The sequence below is a fragment of the Schistocerca americana genome, chromosome 9 (genome assembly GCF_021461395.2).
Source record: "Schistocerca americana isolate TAMUIC-IGC-003095 chromosome 9, iqSchAmer2.1, whole genome shotgun sequence".
NCBI lineage: Eukaryota > Metazoa > Arthropoda > Insecta > Orthoptera > Acrididae > Schistocerca > Schistocerca americana.
This window is the reverse complement of record NC_060127.1, coordinates 93,955,204-93,978,399: the sequence shown is the minus strand read 5'-3', so window position 1 is coordinate 93,978,399 and position 23,196 is coordinate 93,955,204. Positions and strand designations below refer to the sequence as shown.

The following is a 23,196-nucleotide window of genomic DNA, read 5'->3' as shown; positions in this document are numbered from 1 at the left end:
GCCGACTGGCGCATACACACCACTACATCGCCATAACTTATCAACGGTCTATTGACACACAGCCAACATGGGTTAGGAAACATCGTTCCTGTGAAACAAAAATAGCTCTTTATTCACATGAAGTGTTGAGTGTTACTGACAAGGGATTTCCGGAAGGCTTTTGACTCGGTATCACACAAGCGGCTCGTAGTGAAATTGCGTGCTTATGGAATATCGTCTCAGTTATGTGACTGAATTTGTGATATCTTTTCACAGAGGTCACAGTTCGTATAACTGACGGGAAGTCATCATGTAAAACAGAAGTCATTTCTGGCGTTCCCCAAGGTAGGCCCTTTGCTGTTACTTATCTATATAAACGATTTGGGAGACAATCTGAGCAGCCGTCTTCGGTTGTTTGCAGATGACGCTGTCGTTTATCGACTAATAAAGTCATCAAAAGATCAAAACAAACTGCAAAACGATTTAGAAGAAATATCGGAATGGCGTAAAAAGTGGCAGTTGACCTTAAATAACGAAAAGCGTGAGGTCATCCACATGAGTGCTAAGAGGAACTCGTTAAACTTCGGTTACACAATAAATCAGTCTAATCTAAAAGCCGTAAATTTAACTAAATACCTAGGTATTACAATTATGAACAACTTAAATTCGAAGGAACACACAGAAAATGTTGTGGGGAAGGCTAATCAAAGTCTACGTTTTATTGGAGGGACACTTAGAAAATGTAACAGACCTACCAAGGAGACTGCGTACACTACCCTTGTCCGCCCTCTTTTAGAACACTGCTGCGCGGTGTGGGATCCTTACCAGATAGGACTGACGGAGTACATCGAAAAAGTTCTAAGAAAGACAGGACGTTTTGTATTATCGCGAAATATGGGAGAGAGTGTCACGAAATTCCAATCACCAACTTTCTCCTCCGAATATGAAAATATTTTTTTGACATCGACCTACATTGGGAGGAATGCTTCAAAATGGTTCAAATGGCTCTGAGCACTAAGGGACTTAACATCGGAGGTCATCAGTCCCCTAGAACTTAGAACTACTTAAACCTAAGGACATCACACACATCCATGCCCGAGGCAGGATTCGAACCTGCGACCGTAGCGGTCGCGCGGTTCCGGACTGAAGCGCCTAGAACCGCTAGACCACCACATCCGGCCATAGGGAGGAATGATCACCACGATAAATTAAGGGCAATCAGAGCTCGTATGGAAAGCTATAGGTGTTCATTCTTTCCGAGTGCTATACGAGATTGGATTAATAGAGAATGGTGAAGGTGGTTTGATGAACCCGCTGCGAGGCACTTAAATGTAATTTGCAGAGTATCCATGTAGATGTAGATGTAGATGTAGAACGGCAGAACGGCTCGAGACCGTCGGGTTCCAGTCCTCCAATGCGACCGCTGTGCTATTTCAAGGAGTGACCAGTATTTTATCGAGTGAGCCTATCACCTAGGTCATAATCAACGAATGATGCTCTATGGCAGTGTGTTGGGTCCGCCTCCTAACTTTAATGTACCAGGTGATCAAAAAGTCAGTATACATTTGAAAACTGAGTAAATCACGGAATAATGTAGATAGAGAAGTACAAATTGATACACATGTTTGGAATGACATGGGGTTTTATTAGAACCAAAAAAATACAAATGTTCGAAAAATGTCCGACAGAATAGCAATAAATAGCATAACAAAGTAAGACAAAGCAAAGATGACGTTCTTTACAGGAAATGCTCAATATGTCCACCATCATTCCTCAACAATAGCTGTGGTCGAGGAATAATGTTGTGATCAGCACTGTAAAGCATGTCCGGAGTTATGGTGAGGCATTGGCGTCGGATGTTGTCTTTGAGCATCCCTAGAGATGTCGGTCGATCACGATACACTTGCGACTTCAGGTAACCCCAAAGCCAATAATCGCACGGACTGAGGTCTGGGGACCTGGGAGGCCAAGCATGACGAAAGTGGCGGCTGAGCACACGATCATCACCAAACGACGCGCGCAAGAGATCTTTCACGCGTCTATCAATATGGGGTGTTTTATTGTTTTTGGTTCTAATAAAACCCCATGTCATTCTAAGCATGTGTGTCAATTTTTACATCTGTTGGTTGGTTTGTTGGGGGAAGGAGACCAGACAGCGAGGTCATCGGTCTCATCAGATTAGGGAAGGATGGGGAAGGAAGTCGGCCGTGCCCTTTGAAAGGAACCATCCCGGCATTTGCCTGGAGCGATTTAGGGAAATCACGGAAAACCTAAATCGGGATGGCCGGACGCGGGATTGAACCGTCGTCCTCCCGAATGCGAGTCCAGTGTCTAACCACTGCGCCACCTCGCTCGGTTTTTACATCTGTATCTACATTATTCCGTGGTTTATTAAGTTTTCAAATTTATACTGACTTTTGGATCACATGGTACTTGTAACGAAATGGAATGGTCAGATTTCGTAACTCGCTGTGTGTGTAATCGCGGCCATGGCTCCCATTGATCGCCCGTTGGAACCTTGACCACAAACGGCAGCCGTCCCGGCGAGTGTTCGGAGCTCGACTCTCACCGAGGGCCGTAAATTTCTTCGCCCGACGGTGGACAGGGCGCGTACAGCATCGTTGCATAAATTTTGACACTGGGCGAAAAAAAAAAAAAAAAATTGGAGCGGGAGGCGAGTTTTCATTAACCAAAACCGAATGGACCGGTTTGTGCGGCCAGGCCGCGTCGCAGTGTAATTACCGCGATGTAGTCCGGTCTCCCGCATGCGTGTCAAGGAACCACACACAGCTGCTGGCGCGTTGCCTGTCTGGGAGGCATTACCATGCGACGGATGCAGCGCACACGCGCCGCGTTTACCTGAGAGAACCTGCTGGTTTCCAGAACTCGAGATCCACCGACGTATACAAGTAATGTGGAAAGTATTCCATCTTTTGTGCTTGAAATAAAGTAATACACTACTGGCCATTAAAATTCCTACACCATGAAGATGACGTGCTACAGACGCGAAATTTAACCGTCAGGAAGGAGATGCTGTGATTCGCAAATGATTAGCTTTTCAGAGCATTCACACAAGGTTGGCGCCGGTGGCGACACCTACAACGTGCTGACATGAAGAAAGTTCCCAACCGATTTCTCATACACTAACAGCAGTTGAACGGCGTAGCCTGGTGAAATGTTGTTGTGGTGCCTCGTGTAAGAAGGAGAAATGCGTACCATCACCTTTCCGACTTTGATAAAGGGCGGTTTGTAGCCTGTCGCGATTGCGATTTATCGTATCGCGACATTGCTGCTCGCGTTGGTCGCGATCCAATGACTGTTAGCAAAATATGGAATCGGTGGGTTCAGGAGGGTAATACGGAACGCCGTGCTGGATGCCAACGGCCTCGTATCACTAGCAGTCGAGATGACAGGCACCTTATCCGCATGGCTGTAACGGATCGTGCAGCCACGTCTCGATCACTGAGTCTACAGATGGGGACGTTTGTAATACAACAACCATCTGCACGAACAGTTCGATGAAGTTTGCAGCAGCATGGCCTATCAGCTCGGTGACCGTAGCTGCGGTTACCCTTGACGCTGTATCACAGACAGGAGCGCCTGCGATGGTGTACTCAACGACTAACCTGCGTGCACGAACTGAAAAACGTCATTTTTTCGGATGAATCCAGGTTCTGTTTACAGCATCATGATGGTCGCATCAGTGTTTGGCGACATCGCGGTGAACGCACATTGGAAGCGTGTATTCGTCATCGCCATACTGGTGTATCACCCGACGTGATGGTATAGGGTGCCATTGGTTACACGTCTCGGTCACCTCTTGTTCGCATTGATGGCACTTTGTACATTGGACGTTACATTTCAGATTTGTTACGACCCGTGGCTCTACCCTTCATTAGATCCCTACGAAACCCTACATTTCAGCAGGACAATGCACGACAGCATGTTGCAGTTCCTGTACGGGCCTTTTTGGATACAGAAAATGTTCGACTGCTGCCCTGACCAGCACATTCTCCAGATCTCTCACCAACTGAAAACGTCTGGTCAATGGTGGCCGAGCAACTGGCTCTTCACAATACGCCAGTCACTGCTATTGATGAACTGTACATGCCATCCGAGCTCTGTTTGACTCAATGCCCAGGCGTATCAAGGCCGTTATTACGGCCAGAAGTGGTTGTTCTGGGTACTGAGTTCTCAGGATCTATGCACCCAAATTGCGTGAAAATATAATCACATGTCAGTTGTAGTATAATATATTTGTCCAATGAATACCCGTTTATCATCTGCATTTCTTCTTCGTGTAGGAGTTTTAATGGTCAGTAGTGTATTTCCATCAGAAGCGAATTCTTTTATTTGAGCTTGTCACTGTACGGTTCCGCTTATGTTTACAAATCGGATTAGAGAGAAAATAAACAGTTCTCATGATTAAAACACCTTTTTTTTAAATTTACTTACGTACAAAAGGTTTAGAACGCAAGGCATCTTTCTTGATTTGACTAAGGCGTCTGATTCTGTTGATGATGATGATGTTTGGATTATGGGACGCTCAACTGTGCAGCCATCAGCACCCTTACAAAGTCCCATTTCTTTCACAGTTCAATTTTTTTTCACAGTCTAGTTTGTCCACTGTCATGAATGATGATGCTGTAATAATGAGGACAACACAAACAGCCAGTCCCCGGGCAGAGAAAGTCTGATTCTGGTGCTCAAAAAATGTGCTCTAGAAGTTGAACCTTTATGGAATACGGGCAGTAGCTCAGAATTGGTTCACATCTTACTTTAATAAAAGACAAAGGTCATTCTACACAGTATTAAGAATGCCTATGGTGCAGGGTTGGTGTGGGGTGCAGTCAAGAGGCGGGGGAGGGGGTGTCCCAGGGATCAGTGCTGGGGCTACTCCTGTTCCTTATTTGTATAAGTGATACGACCTATAGTATCACATTTGATTCTAAAATACTTCTGTTTGCTGATGACGCTAACTTGGTGGCAAAGGATGTTCGGTGCAGCGTTGGTACTGTTTCAAACAGTCCAGTACACGACCTAAGTTCATGACTTGTAGAAAATAAACTAACGCTACATCGCAGTAAGACTCAGCTTTTACAGTTTCTAACACACAATTCTACAATACTTGACGTATTAATTTCACAGAACGGGGGTATGAAACTGAACGTTTCAAATTTGTAGGTTTTCAGATAGACAGTAAACTCTCGTGAAAAGCTCATGATCAGGACCTTGTTCAAAAAATCCAGGTATTTTTACTATTAGAACGGTATCTGATGTAAGTGATAGTTCGATACGAAAAGTAGTCTACTTTACTTTGTTTCATTCATTTATGACGTATGGTATTATATTTTGGGGTAACTGCCCCTCCCGCCGGAGGTTCGAGTCCTCCCTCGGGCATGGGTGTGTGTGTTGTTCTTAGCATAAATTAGTTTAAGTAGTGTGTAAGTCTAGGAACCGATGACCTCAGCAGTTTGGTCCCTTAGGAATTCACATACATTTGAACATTTTGTTCTTTGTTTTTGCAGTAACCCTCCCCATTCTCGAAGAGTATTTTTGGCTCATTAATGGCTGGTTCGGGCAATACGTGGGTAATTTCGCGAACCTCTTGTCGACCCCTGTTCATAAGTCTGTGTGTTCTGACATTGGCCTCTCAATATACAGGGTGTATCATAATTAAAGGCGTAAACGCATACAGTGGAAAGTATACTAGAAACAAAAATGTCTTAGTAAACATAGGGCCGAAAATGCATACCTTACGAGCTGCGAGCAATTTTTCATCTTCGATACTGTGAGATCTCTTCTAGTGCAAGTTCTTTGCTTTCCATATTTTGGGAACTGGTACTATGGTCCATAAACAAGACAAAAATGTCCAGTAAACAAGTGCTCTAAAATGCGTTCCTTAAGAGCTATGATCACTTGTTCATCTTTGCTACTTCGAAACACAACTCTTCTAATGATCAAGTGCTCGTAACTTTTAAGATGGCTCTGAGCACTATGGGACTTAACATCTGAGGTCATCAGTCCCATAGAACTTGGAACTACTTAAACCTAACTAACCTAAGGACATCACACACATCCATGCCCGAGGCGAAATTCGAACCTGCGACCGTAGCAGTCGCGCGGTTCCGGACTGAAGCGCCTAGAACCGATCGGCCACCACGGTAGGCTCGTAACTTTTAAGATTTGCGTTTTAGTGCAAATGTTTGCTGGATACTTTTTTTTTATTTTCGTCCATACCACCACTTCTCAAAATATGGAAAGCAAAGAACTTGCAGTAGACAAGATTTGTTTCACATATCGAAGATGAAAAATTGCTCCTGACTCTTAACGTATGCGTTTGTTTACTGAGACATTTTTGCTTCTAGTATAGTGTACTTTCAACTGTATGAGTTTACGCCATTAATTATGATACACCCTGTATATATTCTTTCCCTGTCAGCTTACTCCCAAGAATTAGCAGCTTTCATTCAGTTAATACCAGGCAGAAATCGAGTCTTCTTTTGGACTGCACTTCCTTGACTTTTGTGCAGAAAAGCGTGCAATACACTGCTGCATCCATTTTCAATGAGCTACCACAAGAATTCAAAATTGTTAGAAATAATCTACGCGCTTTTAAGTCTAATCTGAAGACTTTCCTTATGGGTCACTCTTTCTTTTCAGTTGAGGAGTTCCATGAAAAATTGAGCAGATTTCTGTGTTACATTGTTGATTGCGTTTACATAAACTTACGGCTTTTCGTTTTTTATGCATAAACATTATGTTTTATCTGTTGTTACGTTCCATGAACTTGGAGAATTGCTCCTTAATTCGGTTCTACGGAACTAGCAACGTAAAATAAGAAATAAAGAAAGTGGAGTCCTACGTTATTTCCACGTGTCCTTTTACACGAAGTCGTTCGATTTCTAGCACCTCACACTGCACTGATAGCGTGATTCAGCTGCCCCTACATGTGGGTTTTATGCATCCAGAACGCTTTCAAAACCCACATCGAAGATAGTCCTACAGAAATAAAGGTGCAGGACATTTTAATAGGAAATGTAGCCTACTTACGTTTTGTGCTGGGATACGTTTTATCTGGAGGTCACAATTTTCGAATTAGCCAAGATAAATGCATGTGACGGTCACTTTTGTACGTTTCTCTCGAATCATTCGAAAAATACGGCTTCTACTGGAAACGTATTCCAGTAAAAAACTTAAAATACATCAAATGTGCTACAAAAAGTTCCTGTTCATTTTTACTGTAGGACTAATAGTTTTTTTTTTTTCTTTTACGACTCTTCTGACTGGTTTGATCTGTCACGATTTCCTCTCCTGTGCTAACCTCTTCATCTCAGAGTGGCACTTGCAACCCACGTCTTCAATTATTTGCTGGATATATTCTAGTGACTGTCTTGCTCTGCAGTTTTGGTCTCTACAGCTCCTTCTAGTACCATGGAAGTCATTCCTCCATGTCTTAACAGGTCCTATCCCCCTGTCCCTACTCCTTATCAGTGTTTTCCACATTTCCTTTCCTCTACGATTCTGCGCAGAACCTCCTCGTTCCTTACCTTATCACTCCATTTAATTTTCAACATTCGTCTGTAGCGCCACATCTCAAATGCTGCGATTCTCTTCTGTTCCGGTTGTTCCACAGTCCATGTTCACTACCATGGAATGACGTACTCCAGACTTACATTGACAGACATTTTTACCTCATATTAAGGCTTATGTTTGATACTACTAGACTTCTGTTGGCCAGGAATGCGATTTTTGAAGTTGCTGGTCTGCTTTTGATGTCCTCCTTACTCTGTACGTCAATGGTTATTTTACTGTATAGGCAGCAGAATTCGTTAACTTCATTTACTTCGTGACCATCAATCCTGATTTTCTGTTTCTCGATCTTCTCATTTCTGCTACTTCTCATTGCTTTCGTCTTTCTTCGAATTACCCTCAGTCCATGTTCTGTACTGATTAGATTGTTCATTCCATTCAGCAGATCATGTAATCCTTCTTCGCTTTCAGTCACGATAGCAATGTTATCAGCGAATCGTATATCCTTTTATCTTGAATTTCGATTCCTGAACTTTTCTTTTGTTTCCATCACTGCCTCTTCGATGTACAGGTTGAACAATAGGGGCGAAAGACTACATCCCTGCCTTTCACCCTTTCAATCCGAGCACTTCGTTCTTGGTCGTCCACACTCTTATTGTTCTCTCTTGGCTCCCGTACATATTCGCACGGTCCGAGGCGTCTTGTCACGGTCCGGTCGGCTCCCCCCGTCGGAGGTTCGAGTCCTCCCTCGGGCAAGGGTGTGTGTGTTGTCCTTAGTGTAAAATAGTTTAAGTTAGATTAAGTAGTGTGTAAGCTTAGGGACAGACGACCTCAGCAGTTTGGTCCCATAAGACCCTACCACAAATTTTTTCTGGTACATATTATTACCCATGTTATCCTATAGCTTACCCTATTTGTCTCAGAAATTCGATCATTTTAAACCATTTTACATTGTCGAACTCTGTTCCCAGGTCAACAAATCCCATGAACGGTCTCTATTTTTCTTTAGTCTTGGCTTTCATTATCAACCGCAACGTGTGAATTGCCTCTGTCGTGGCTTTAACTTTTCTACAGCCAAACTGATCGTCATCTAGCTCGCGAAGAGCAGTCGCACTATTGCTGCTGTTTTGCTAAAACAGTTTTTCGAGTAAAGCCCTGCTCACCCTGTCGATACCTGTGTTGACGCTTTGCAGTTATAATGCACACTGATGCTCGTGTTTCAACTCTATATTGTCTGAAAATAATTTTAATAGTCTAAACTGCAAGGTACATTTATTCGAAGGAGACCTTTTTCATTATCTTCCCACATTAATCTTGCCTAAAAGGGAAGCAATCCCCTCGATCAGGCCCTGGAGACCGCAGGATAATCGACCTATCGCTGTTACACCTTCAGCCACCTAGCATAAGGTGCGGTATGGAGGGGCGTCGTGTGAGCATACCGCACTCCCGGCCGTTTTCGATGTTCCGACCTAGGAGCCGCGAACCTGTCAATCAGATGATATCACGAGACTCAGTGAGCCCCTGTCCAGTCGTCCCATCAAGGAGAAATCCCTGCCAGCACCAGGAATCCAACCCAGCTCCACCCCATTATGGTCTGCTGTTGCGTTGTCCACTCGGCTACAAAGTTTTTTTTGTTTATTTTTTTTTTTTAAAAAAAGATGTGGTGTGGCTCCACGCCCACATCGGCATGATGGCTAACACAAAATGTCTACTGCGATTTCTGCATGTTGTTGTTGTTGTGGTCTTCAGTCCAGAGACTGGTTTGATGCAGCACTCGATGCTGTGCAAGCTTCTTCATCTCCCAGTTCCTACTGCAACCTACATTCTTCTGAATCTGTTTAGTGTATTCATCTCTTGGTCTCCCTCTACGATTTTTACCTTCCACGCTGCCCTTCAATACTAAATTGGTGATCCCTTGATGCCTTAGAATATGTCCTGCCAACCAATCCCTTCTTCTAGTCAAGTTGTGCCACAGATTTCTCCCCAATTATATTCAATACCTCCTCATTAGTTATGTGATCTACCCATCTAATCTTCAGGATTCTCCTGTAGCACCACATTTCGTAAGCTTCTATTCTCTTTTTGTCTAAACTATTTATCGTCCACGTTTGACTTCCATACATGGCTACACTCTATGCAAATACTTTCAGAAAAGAGTTCCTGACACTTAAATCTATACTCGATGTTGACAAATTTCTCTTCTTCAGAAACGCTTTCCTTTCCATTGCCAGTCTACATTTCATATCTTCTCTACTTCGACCATCATCAGTTATTTCGCTCCCCAAATAGGAAAACTCATTTATTACTTTAAGTGCCTTATTTCGTAATGTAAGCCTCAGCATCACCCGATTTAATTCGGCAGCATTCCATTATCCTCGTTTTGCTTTTGTTGATGTTCGTCTTATATCCTCCTTTCAAGACACTGTCCGTTCCGTTCAGCTGCTCTTCCAGGTCCTTTGCTGTCTCTGACGGAATTACAATGTCATCGACAAACCTCAAAGCTTTTACTTGTTCTCCATGGATTTTAATTCCTACTCCGAATTTTTCTTTTGTTACCTTTATTGCTTGCTCAATATACCGATTCAATAACATCGGGGATAGGTTACAACCCTGTCACTCCCTTCCCTTTCATGCCCATCGACTCTATTCTGCATAAGGGTTTTCTCCAAAGTCAAGCCTCTCATGATGTGGGTACTGCGATGTCTGCGCACGTCTGGTTAAAGTTAACCAGTAATAAACGCTCATCTGGAGATAGATTGGTTCGAAAGTTGAATGAAGGGTAGCGGTTTAAAGGGCAGGAGATAAAAAGAGCCAAGGCAAGAGCCAAGGGAATAAACCGTCTGCGATACTTGGGCCTGGTTGTAAGTGCAGTAGCGGTGTCATTGCTGCCTGTGAGAGGTCGTGCAAGAGTAGGCTTTGTTAGCGGTGGGTACCATGCAGGTCGATACCTCTGACGTTGTGCGGTGCTGTTACTCGGCGGCTGCCGCTGGGTGTCGAAGTTGATTTCTCGGTCAGCGTCGTTTTGTGTCCGATAGGTCGTATATCAGATTATATATATGAAGATGGTGTCTGTTCTTTTGGAAGTGTCCGAAAGACCAGATACCATCTTCATATACATATACATATATATACATGGTGGTCCATTGACAGTGACCGCGCCAGATATCTCACGAAATCAGCGTCAATGAAAAAAACTACAAAGAACGAAACTTGTGTAGCTTGAATGGGGAAACCAGATGACGCTGTGGTTGCCCCGTTATATGGCGCTGCCGTAGATGAAACGGGTATCAACCGCGTTTTTTTTTTAAAATAGGAACGCCCATTTTTTATTACATGTTCGTGTAGTACGTAAAGAAATATGAATGTTGTAGTTGGACCACTTTTTTCGTTTTGTGATAGTTGGCGCTGTAGTAGTCACAAACATATGGCTCACAATTTTAGAAGAACAGTCAGTAACAGGTAGGTTTTTAAATTAAAATATAGAACGTTGGTACGTTTGAACATTTTATTACGGTTGTTCCAATGTGATACATGTACCTTTGTGAGCTTACCATTTCTGAGGACGCATGCTGTTACAGCGTGGTTACCTGTAAATACCACATTAATGTAATAAATACTCTAAATGATGTCCGTCAACCTCAATGCATTTGGCAATGCGTGTAACGACATTCCTCTCAACAGCGAGTAGTTTGCCTTCCGTAATGTTCGCACATGCATTGACAATGCGCTGACGCATTATGTCAGGCGCTGTCGGTGGATCACGATAGTAAATATCCTTCATCTTTCGACATCCAATTCACCTGTCATGAAATATGCTATTCAACACCGCTTCAACCGCACGCGAGCTATGTGCCGGACATCCATCATGTTGGAAGTACATCGCCATTCTGTCATGCATTGAAATATCTTGTAGTAACATCGGTAGAACATTACGTAGGAAATCAGCATACTTTGCACCATTTAGATTGCCATCGATAAAATGGGGGCCATTTATCCTTCCTCCCATAATGCCGCAGCGTACATTAACCAGCCAAGGTCGCTGATGTTCCACTTGTCGCACCCATCGTGGATTTTCCGTTGCCCAATAGTGCATATTACGCAGGTTTACGTTACCGTTGTTGGTGAATGACGCTTCGTCGCTAAATAGAACGCGTGGAAAAAATCTGTCATCGTCCCGTAATTTCTCTTGTGCCCAGTGGCATAATTGTACAAGACGTTCAAAGTCGTCACCATGCAATTTTCTGGTGCATAGAAATACGGTACGGGTGCAATCGATTTTGATGTAGCATTCTCAGCATCGACGTTTTTGAGATTCCCGATTCTCGCTACTGATGTACGGATTAACCACGACAGCAGCTAAAACACCTGCTTGGGCATCATCATTTGTTGCAGATCGTGGTTGACGTTTCACATGTGGCTGAACATTTCCTGTTTACTTAAATAACGTAACTATCCGGCGAACGGTCCGGACACTTGGATGATGTCGTCCAGGATACCGAGCAGCAAACATAGCACACGCCCGTTGGGCATTTTGGTCACAATAGCCATACATCAACACGATATCGACCTTTTCCGCAATTGGTAAACGGTCCATTTTGAAACGGGTAATGAATCACGAAGGAAATACCACCCGCACTGGCGGAATGTCAGGTGATACCACGTCTTCACGTTTGTGACTATTACAGCGCCATCTATCACAAAGATAAAAAATTGGTCCAACTAAAACATTCGAATTTCTTTACGTACTACACGAATATGTAATAAAAATGGGGGTTAGTACTAAAAAAAAAAAAAAAAACAGTTGATATCCGTTTGACCTATGGCAGCGCCATCTAGCGGACCAACCGTAACGCCATATGGTTTCCCCCTTCAAGCTAGAGAAGTTTCGTTCTTTGTAGTTTTTTCGTTTGACGCTTATTTCGTGAGATATTTGGCCCCGTCACTATCAATGGACCACCCTGTATAATACATCTGAATGGCTCGTCAGGGTACGTAACTCACAACGCGTTTGAGTTCCTTAGAGAACGGAGAAGACAGACGCTAGAGTGACCCACACATCATGGCTGACGCGATGGCCACTGCCCAGGGCGTGGTCTTCACTGACGTGGGAGGACAGCTGAAGGCCGGGTGGACTGGCCGTTCTCTCCCGTGTAGCAGCGTCGCCTCGCTGACCCCCGGTCCCGTAATTGCTGTGCCCCGGGCAGAGGCGGGCCGCGTATTACCGTATGGCCCTGCTGTCTCACACCACATACACCTCGCTTCATAACAACTGAGTGGCCGTGACTCATTTCTGATTACACAACAGCCACCGCACACTATGTGTGACAGTTTTAGGCAAATCTCTCACGTGTTTGGGTGCATACACGGGCTGTAGAATGGAGAAATATATTTCCAAAACTGATGGCGTACACTACAAGCTGGCAGTCATCTTTACCGTAAAACGCATTCACTGATTCAAGTTACACTAAGTGATCACATACACGATTAACCAATTCCAAGCCTAGTTACTACGGGCGACTTTCAGTAACTAATGCAACACACCACTTTTCTGAATGTAGGTCGGTTTTGTTCAGGACCCCAATCCATCATATTATTCCCCCAGTATTTTGGGTACAAAATCCTATTTTTCAACATAATCTCCGTTCAAGACGACGGCCTTACACTTACTGGGAGGGCCTGAGGCGCGCATTGTACCACTCTATTGGTCGACGTCGAAGCCAATGTCTTGGTACATCAGTAACCTCACCATCATTCAAGCACTGCACACCGTGGACTGCATCCTCCACTCTACCAAACGTATGTAAATCGTAAGGCTCGATATCAGGTCTGTATGGTGGAAGAGGAAGAACAATCCAATGAAGTTTGCCTGGACGTCGACGACTTGCATTGTCACGGATAAGGATAAGTTCAATGATGACTAACTGAAACCCTTAGCTGCCGACAGGTGTTGATATACCTCGATGTGGACACCTGAAAATGTGTGCCCCGACCGGGACTCGAACCCGGGATCTCCTGCTTACATGGCAGACGCTCTATCCATCTGAGCCACCGAGAACACAGATGAATAGCGCGACTGCAGGGACTTATCCCTTGCACGCTTCCCGTGAGACTCACATTCCCAACTGTCCACAATTCTACATATGTAATGTACCTTATAGACATTTGCCCATTCACTGTCGGCAGCTAAGGGTTTCAGTTAGTCATCATTTATTCCAGGGAAAAGCTGCACAGTCTTCAACAGTATTCTGTTCTTTCGAGAACAGTTACTGTCTTCATATATGTTTGTATTTTTGCGGCGACAAAAACGCTGATGTTGTCACTTCAGTCTCCTGAGAGTAGCGCAGATCGTTGCACCATTAGGAAGGTATGTAGAATGGGGAAGGCGTGCGATATATGTGAGTTTGACCTAAGGCAAATTGTGATGGCCCGGAGGCTCAGAACGAACATTTTTGAAACTCCACGACCTGTCGGGTGTTCGAGGAATGTTGTAGTGAGCGTCTTCAACACGTGGCGAAACAAAGGTGAAACCACCCAGATGTCAGAGGTTGGGCGACTCGGAAGTTGGACGACAACCCCTCATTACAAACGTCGGACGTCGTAGGCTGGGCAGGCAAAGCAGGACAGACGGAGAACTGTGTTTGGACTAGCATCAGACTTTAATGCTGAGCAGAGTACAAGTGTGAACACACAGTGCACCGAACATTCATAACGATGGACCACCACAGCCGACGACCCATTTATGTGCCAATATTAACATCTGACATCGGCACTTACCACTCAAATGGGCACGTAACCATCGGTGCTGGACGTTGGCGCAGTGGCAGAGCGTTGCATGGTCTGATGAATCCCGATACTTTCCCATCATGCCGATGGGAGGGCGAGAATGCGTCGTCTTGTAGGGGCGCAGCTCCTTGACATCTTCACTGTTGGACGGAGACTATCTGGCGGCGTCTCCATTAAACTGTAGCGAACGTTCACGTGGGATCCAATTGGTCCAGGGCTCCTCATGCAAGACACCATGATGGTCAACGAGTATCGTACACTGGTTGCAGACCACGTACACACCTCCATGACGATCATGTTTCCCGACAGCAGTGGCATTCTTCAGCATCCATGTCACAAGGTCAAGAGTGTGATGGAGTGGTTCGACGAACACAGTGGCGAATTCCAACTGATGTGCTGCCCCCACCCGCCAAATATGAAGCCGACGGAACACATGTGGGACGTCACTGAACGTGGTGTCAGAGCTCATCCACCCCCTCCCAGGAATATAAAGGAATCAGGTGACTTGGTTGTGGATATGAGGTGCCAACTTCCTCCAGTGACCTTCCAAGGCCTCATTACGTCCAAGCAACGGCTGCTGTCCTCCGTGGCAAGTGTGGACACACCGGCTGTTAGATAGGTGGCCATAATGTTCTCTCTGATCAGTGTACTTCAATCCCTGTCTATCTGTAAAGCTTTTATCTTCGGCACATCCCTTTAGTACGGTGAAGGTTATTCCCTGCTGTCTTAATATATATCCTATCATGAAGTCTGACTTCTCCCAGTATTTTGCATACGTCCCTCTGCTCACCGATTCTGCAATGAACTTCCTCATTTTCTATCTCATCACAGCACCTGATTTCCAACATTCCTTTATGGCATCACATCTCGAAACTTCTACTCTCTTCTTTTACGGTTTACCCAGAGTCCATGTTTCACTACCATACAATGCTGTGCTCCAAACGTACAGTCGCAAAAATTTTTCCCTCAAATTAAGGACTACGTATGATACTAATAGACTCTACTTGGCCAGAAATATTAGAATTTTATTGCTTTCAGAAATGTGGATCAAATTCAATCCATAACAGATCCTTTCACCCTGAACAAATATTTTCATTTCAGTTATTTATTTTTATTTTTTACAAAATAAACAGAAGAATTAAGCAACCCTAAATACTAACAAGGCGTCACTTGCTTGAGTTGATCTGTATTGCCCATTACTTGGAAATTATCTCATCCTTTCTGTTTGTTGCACGCAATGTTTACATCAAGTCTCTCTGCATTCCATGCCATTGTCCAATAACCATACTTTCTTGTAGGCAACATCATCGTCAGTGGACGAACTTCTGGTGCTACCATTCCCATTCGACAGATCGTTTGTGTACACTGAGAACATTAGTGGTGTTTTGTAACCACTCTCTTACGGCCCTAAGTCGTAACTTAAGATGTTTTAATAATAACAAATATTTAACATAGAGTATTAATGTTGTAATAATTAGATTCTTAAGAATCTACAGGCTACGGAAGCTAAACATGTGCCTTTTTTTGTTTTCCTATTGTGATAGATAACGATGTAGCCTTTTGTTTCTCTCTTTCCCCCTGTTCTTTTCCCTTGTGCCCTTTTGCGTCGATCTGGAGAGCACTGATATCTACCATCGTACTGCAAAAGTTCTGCTCTATGGACATTAATTGAAAAGGAAGATGGTATAGGATTTTATTTGGCAAAGCTTCAACCTGAGAAAACCTGTGAATATTGCTGGACAACTAATTAACATTGTCAAGTCTTAATGGAACTGATTTAGTTAGAAAGAAAAAATAATTAATTTGTAACAGTTTTGTGAACATTTATAGACAGTGACTTTATTAACGGAAATTATTCAATAATATTAAGTGGCAAATTTACGCTACGCATCGTAAGCGCAGTCTACTTGTCTCGTTGTTTCCGACGATACTGAAACTTGAAAAATGAACTGAAACTCTTTTTAAATCCGTTTAGTAGCTATAAGTGATAATATTTATCAGATATCAGTGATTTTATAATGACACTGACTCTTAAACATCGATATGACTAGAATATAAGCTATATATTGTGGCGTCTCCTGTGTATGACAATTAAAAAATTTACACATTCACATTACCATGGCGCACCCGCTGTGTCATTTTCGATGGCTGAGAACATTTGCTGTCCATTATTCGCTTTTATATGGAACTAATTTGTGTCTGTCAACATAATCAAGGATGGTAGTCGACGGTGTGATACAGTGTGTAAAGAAACTGGTAAATAGTTAATCTTTTGCTACATATAGTACTTATCGACACATTAAAAGAACGGGACTATTCGATACACTCCATAAATTTACCATGCGAGACAGTCAAGTTCGAAATTGTACTTTCGCATTCAGTATAGTTTTAACGACACGAATAAAATAGTTTTGTGCACTTATATACAGAATACGTGTTCAGACATGGACCTCACGTCCGACCAGGCAATATGTTTCCAGTCATCAACAGTCCAACGTCGGTGCTGACGGGCCCAGGCGAGGCGTGAAGCTTTGTGTCATGCAGTCATCAAGGGTACACGAGTGGGCCTTCGGCTCCTATAGTCCAGATCGATGACGTCTCGTTGAACGGTTCTCACGCTGACACTTGTTCATGGTCTAGCACAGAAATCAGTAGCAATTTGCGTAAGGATTGCACTTCTGTCACGCTGAACGATTATCTTCAGTCATCTCTGACCCTGTTCTTCGATGATTTGATGTTTTATCGGATTCCTGACATTCACGCTACACTCGTCAAATGGTCGTACGGGAAAATCCCCACTTCATCGCTAGCTCGCAGATGCTGTGTCCCATTGCTTGTGTGCTGTCTATAACACGACGTACTAATTCACTTAAATCTTGATAACATGCCACTGTAGCAGCAGTAACCGATATAACAATTGCGCCGTATTATGCCTGTTTACATATTTCTCTATTTGAATACGCATGCCTATACCAGTTTGTTTGGCGCTTCAGTATATATATATATATATACACTCCTGGAAATGGAAAAAAGAACACATTAACACCGGTGTGTCAGACCCACCATACTTGCTCCGGACACTGCGAGAGGGCTGTACAAGCAATGATCACACGCACGGCACAGCGGACACACCAGGAACCGCGGTGTTGGCCGTCGAATGGCGCTAGCTGCGCAGCATTTGTGCACCGCCGCCGTCAGTGTCAGCCAGTTTGCCGTGGCATACGGAGCTCCATCGCAGTCTTTAACACTGGTAGCATGCCGCGACAGCGTGGACGTGAACCGTATGTGCAGTTGACGGACTTTGAGCGAGGGCGTATAGTGGGCATGCGATAGGCCGGGTGGACGTACCACCGAATTGCTCAACACGTGGGGCGTGAGGTCTCCACAGTACATCGATGTTGTCGCCAGTGGTCGGCGGAAGGTGCACGTGCCCGTCGACCAGGGACCGGACCGCAGCGACGCACGGATGCACGCCAAGACCGTAGGATCCTACGCAGTGCCGTAGGGGACCGCACCGCCGCTTCCCAGCAAATTAGGGACACTGTTGCTCCTGGGGTATCGGCGAGGACCATTCGCAACCGTCTCCATGAAGCTGGGCTACGGTCCCGCACACCGTTAGGGCGTCTTCCGCTCACGCCCCAACATCGTGCAGCCCGCCTCCAGTGGTGTCGCGACAGGCGTGAATGGAGGGACGAATGGAGACGTGTCGTCTTCAGCGATGAGAGTCGCTTCTGCCTTGGTGCCAATGATGGTCGTATGCGTGTTTGGCGCCGTGCAGGTGAGCGCCACAATTAGGACTGCATACGACCGAGGCACACAGGGCCAACACCCGGCATCATGGTGTGGGGAGCGATCTCCTACACTGGCCGTACACCACTGGTGATCGTCGTGGGGACACTGAATAGTGCACGGTACATCCAAACCGTCATCGAACCCATCGTTCTACCATTCCTAGACCGGCAAGGGAACTTGCTGTTCCAATAGGACAATGCACGTCCGCATGTATCCCGTGCCACCCAACGTGCTCTAGAAGGTGTAAGTCAACTACCCTGGCCAGCAAGATCTCCGGATCTGTCCCCCATTGAGCATGTTTGGGACTGGATGAAGCGTCGTCTCACGCGGTCTGCTCGTCCAGCACGAACGCTGGTCCAACTGAGGCACCAGGTGGAAATGGCGTGGCAAGCCGTTCCACAGGACTGCATCCAGCATCTCTACGATCGTCTCCATGGGAGAATAGCAGCCTGCATTGCTGCGAAAGGTGGATATACACTGTACTAGTGCCGACATTGTGCATGCTCTGTTGCCTGTGTCTATGTGCCTGTGGTTCTGTCAGTGTGATCATGTGATGTATCTGACCCTAGGAACGTGTCAATAAAGTTTCCCCTTCCTGGGACAATGAATTCACGGTGTTCTTATTTCAATTTCCAGGAGTATATATATATATATATATATATATATATACAAATGTCAGATACCGTTCCAATACATATATGAAAAGACTAGAGTACTGGAATGCAGCGTTGTTGTCATTATTTCTAAGCAATCCATGAAGAACTTTCGAAGATCCGGAATTTTTAGTAAACCGTCTACATTTCTACTTCTACAGAAAAGGGATGTATTTTTAATCGCAGATCTCCAAAAGTTTTTGTCCGATTGCTTCCAAATTTTTTAGCTATATGTAGTAATCAAATCATTTTGTAAAACATAATAATGAAACTTTGTTACAATAAAATCTCAAAAAGTTACACACGCACAATATATATATATATATATATATATATATATATATATATATATATATATATATATATATCGCCTGTATTAGAATGCAACGTTCTGTCAAAATTCCAAAGCAATCGGTGAAGTACTTTGAGAGATACGCCTAGACGATTTTGAAAACACGATCATTTACATTTTCTAATAAGAGTTAATTACAAATAGTAGTAAAAAATCTGTGTAAGATAGTTCACTCCGTCTTCAGGCCACGAGTGGCCTACCAGGACCATCCGACCGCCATGTCATCCCCAGTGGAGAATGCGGATAGGTGGGGTGTGGGGTCAGCACATCGCTCTCCCGGCCGTTATGATGGTATTCTTGACCGAAGCCGCTACCAATCGGTCGAGTAGCTCCGGTACTGACATCACGAGGCTGAGTGCACCACGAAAAATGGCAACAGCGCATGGCGGCCCGGATGGTTGCTCATCCAAGTGCCGACCACGTCCGACAGCGCTCAACTGCGGTGATCTCACGGGAACCGGTGTATCCACTGCTGCAAGGCGTAAGAAAGTTCACACTTCAAAAATTGGACACTTAGTGCTCGATGATGGACGTCTTGTAGTTGAGCGACTAAGCTAAAATTTTGTACATACAGATTCTTTTATCTTTGGAAGAAAGCAAGGAGGGGTGGGAGCTAAACATTCAGAAAACTGAAAAATAAGGGCCACCCTGATGCTCACAGTCTACACACTGCCACCTTGGGAATAGCCGCAGTATTTACAACCACTTTCCACGGAAAGCACGTCATCCGAGCCGTTATTGATGATCACACACTGAGTTCTCCGCTGACGTAGTGAGAGCAGCTGGGAAATTGGGCTGCACTCTTCAGGATTTACACTTCCTGTGATCGTCCAGCTGCCTACGGTTAGACCAAAGTACTACACACATGTAACTGTAATGATGAATCAAATGGCGCATCGTGAACGAAACGAAAAAAATTAAGAGCGAATAAATATGGAATGGCCCCACTACAATGAATATCAGTATGAATACGGAGTAGGGACTGTCTGAAAGTCAGGAGAAATTCCGAATGCGTTTACAATACCAATGTCCATTAATTGTATGTATCCTAAAGAAGGACTCCTCAGATTGGTGCCTAATTGAGCCACAATACCAACATCCATTAATTGTCTCTATCACATAGAAGGACTCCTCAGATTGTAACTAATAGAGCTGCTACAGTGTGTAGATTCTGGCTGTGAACTTGTCCGGTAGAAACTTCACGAGGATACTGGCGAAGCGATGACTCAAGCACTAGGCGGATAAGCGCTGAAGTTGTTAGAGAAAGCAGCTGGGTCCCCGCCGTTGAAAATATTCCAGTGTGTCTCACCTGGGTTGCGACTAGAACTCGCCACAGCTCCTCGTCGCGAGAACTGTGCAAGTTAGGATACACGAAACAAGTTCAAAGCGTCGTCCGGATGCAAATTCAGGAGCTCCAAAAGCCCGTCCGCTGCGGAAGAATTATGCAAATTGGGGACCCGGGTCCCGGGACAGCTGTTGCCCGAGGGGAAAAACTCTAATGGATGCGACCTGTCAAAAAAATTCCGCTTCGCAGTCTTTTTACGACGTAGCATTACATGTGTAATAACTGGCTGGGCTGCGCAGCGGGTAAAGTGCCTCGGTCCCAAATTACAGAAATTCTTGCGCTCCCACAAATTTCCACTGCGGTTGAGAAATAGTGTGATACGTTAGCGGAGAGAGTGTAATGGTGGTGCAACCACAGGCCGTCGTCTACACTATTCAGAAATACAGAGTGCTTATAAATTAGTTATACAAAAGTAACCTTTAATTCTGAGTAAGGTAAATAACTTGCAGGAATATTTGGTAGGCCACTGAATGCAGTATATCTTCAGGTCTTATTCCTGCCTGAAGCTGTTAGTTTCCGATGTTCCCGCTACTTGTCATACCTTTTGTGTAGAAATGCTTAGCAAAATGCAAACATATAATGATTTTCTTAATGAAATTGTGCTCAGTGACGAAGCCATCTTTCGTACTTGCTCTAAAGTGAATCAGCCCAATCTTCGGATATGGGGTGAGCAGAAACCTAACAAGTAAACGGCTATGTACGGTACTCACGTAAGGTAAATGGTTTTTGCACTGTAAGCTGTAAAAATGACGGTGCTCCCTTTGCCGGGACAATGGCCTTGCCGCAGTGGATTCATCAGTTCCCGTTAGATTGCTGAAGTTTAGCGCTGTCGGGCGTGGCCGGCATTTGGATGGATGACCATCTGGGCCGCCATGCGCTGTTGCCATTTTTCGGGGTGCACTCAGCCTCGTGATACCAACTGAGGAGCTACTCGACCGAACAGTAGCGGCTTCGGTAAAAGAAAACCATCATAACGACCGGTAGAGCGGTGTGCTGACCACATCCCCCTCCTATCCGCATCCTCAGCTGAGGATGACACGGCGGTCGGATGCTCCCGATGGGCCACTCGTGGCCTGAAGACGGAGTGCCTGTTTTTCCTTTTTTGCCGAGTCAACTGTAACTGGTTATCGTACCTGGACACGTTGTCTAACGTCTCAGTTACAATACGATACGGGCATAGAATTTAATTTTTAGGGAGATGGCGTCCCACCACATTTTATCGTACAGTCGTTGAGTATCTCCGTAGGAATGTGCCGACTTGGACGGAACGCGTTGGAGCAATGTCGTGGACACCACCATCGCCTAAATTAACCACAATGTACTTCCGTGTTTGGAGTTACATTAAAGATATCGTTTGTTCCTCAGCCTCTGGGAAACGTCACCGAGCGGCGACAACGGACAACACAAAAAATTTCCACCATACATTAAGGCTTATTCCAAAGCATTTGCTCGGAAACTGATTATAGATGGGACATTTCTCTTGTCGCAAAAGGTAGCCACAGTTGACATTTCTAAATAAAACCTGGAGAACTACAGCATTCAGTCCTTATATCTCTGTAATTTACACTATTGGCCATTAAAATTGCTACACCAAGAAGAAATGCAGATGATACACGAGTATTCATTGGACAAATATATTATACTAGAACTGACGTGTGATTACATTTTCACACAATTTGGCTGCATAAATCCTGAGAAATCAGTACCGAGAACAACAACCTCTGGCCGTAATAACGGCCTTGACACGCCTGAACAATGAGTCAAACAGATCTTGGATGACGTGTACAGGTACAGCTGCCCATACAGCTTCAACACGATACCACAGTTCATCAAGAGTAGTGACTGGCGTATTGTGACGAGCCAGTTGCTCGGCCATCATTGACCAGACGTTTTCAATTGGTGAGAGATCTGGAGAATGTGCTGGCCAGGGCAGCAGTCGAACATTTTCTGTATCCAGAAAGGCCCGCACAGCACCTGCAACATGCGGTCGTGGATTATCCCACTGAAATGTAGAGTTTCGCAGGGATCCAATGAAGGATAGAGCTACGGGTCGTAAAACGTCTGAAATGTAACGTCCACTGTTCAAAGTGCCGTTTATGAAGAGGTGACCGAGACGTGTAACGAATGCCACCCCATATCATCATGCCGGGTGATACGCCAGTATCGCGATGACAAATACACGCTTCCATTGTGCGTTCATCGTGATGTCGCCAAACACGTATGCGACCATCATGATGCTGTAAACAGAACCTGGATTCATCCGAAAAAATGACGTTTTGCCATTGGTGCACCCAAGTTCGTCGTTGAGTACACCATCACAGGCGCTCCTGTCTGTGATGCAGCGTCAAGGGTAACCGCAACCATGGTCTCCGATCTGATAGTCCATGCTGCTGCAAACATCGTCGAACTGTTCGTGCAGACAGTTGTTGTCTTGCAAACGTCCCCATATGTTGACTCAGGGTTCGAGACGTGGCTGCACGATCCGTTACAGCTATACGGATAAGATGCCTGTCATCTCAACTGCTAGTGATACGAGGCCGTTGTGATCCAGATTTTTTTTTTCTTTATTGATTTTCAATTCCCCCCGAAGGGGGCGGGCTGGCAGCAGCCTAGTACGCTGCTCTACAGCCTACAAACATTTTTAAAAACAGAAGAAGAAAAGAAACAAGAAAAACAGGCGATAAAACGGTGACTTAAAGTGTAAAATGGCGGAAAGATGCGGAAAGTTAAAACAGAAAGCAAAAGGGGTTGGCAATGTT

The 23,196-nt window shown here is 44.7% G+C and overlaps 1 non-coding gene across 1 annotated transcript; it reads right to left on the bottom strand.

Moving 5' to 3' along the window:
• Positions 1–13,493: 13,493 nt before the first annotated feature.
• On the bottom strand, positions 13,494–13,568 carry Trnat-ugu. Its single transcript has one exon. It is a non-coding gene; the product is annotated as a tRNA-Thr (tRNA).
• Between the last annotated feature and the right edge of the window lie 9,628 nt (positions 13,569–23,196).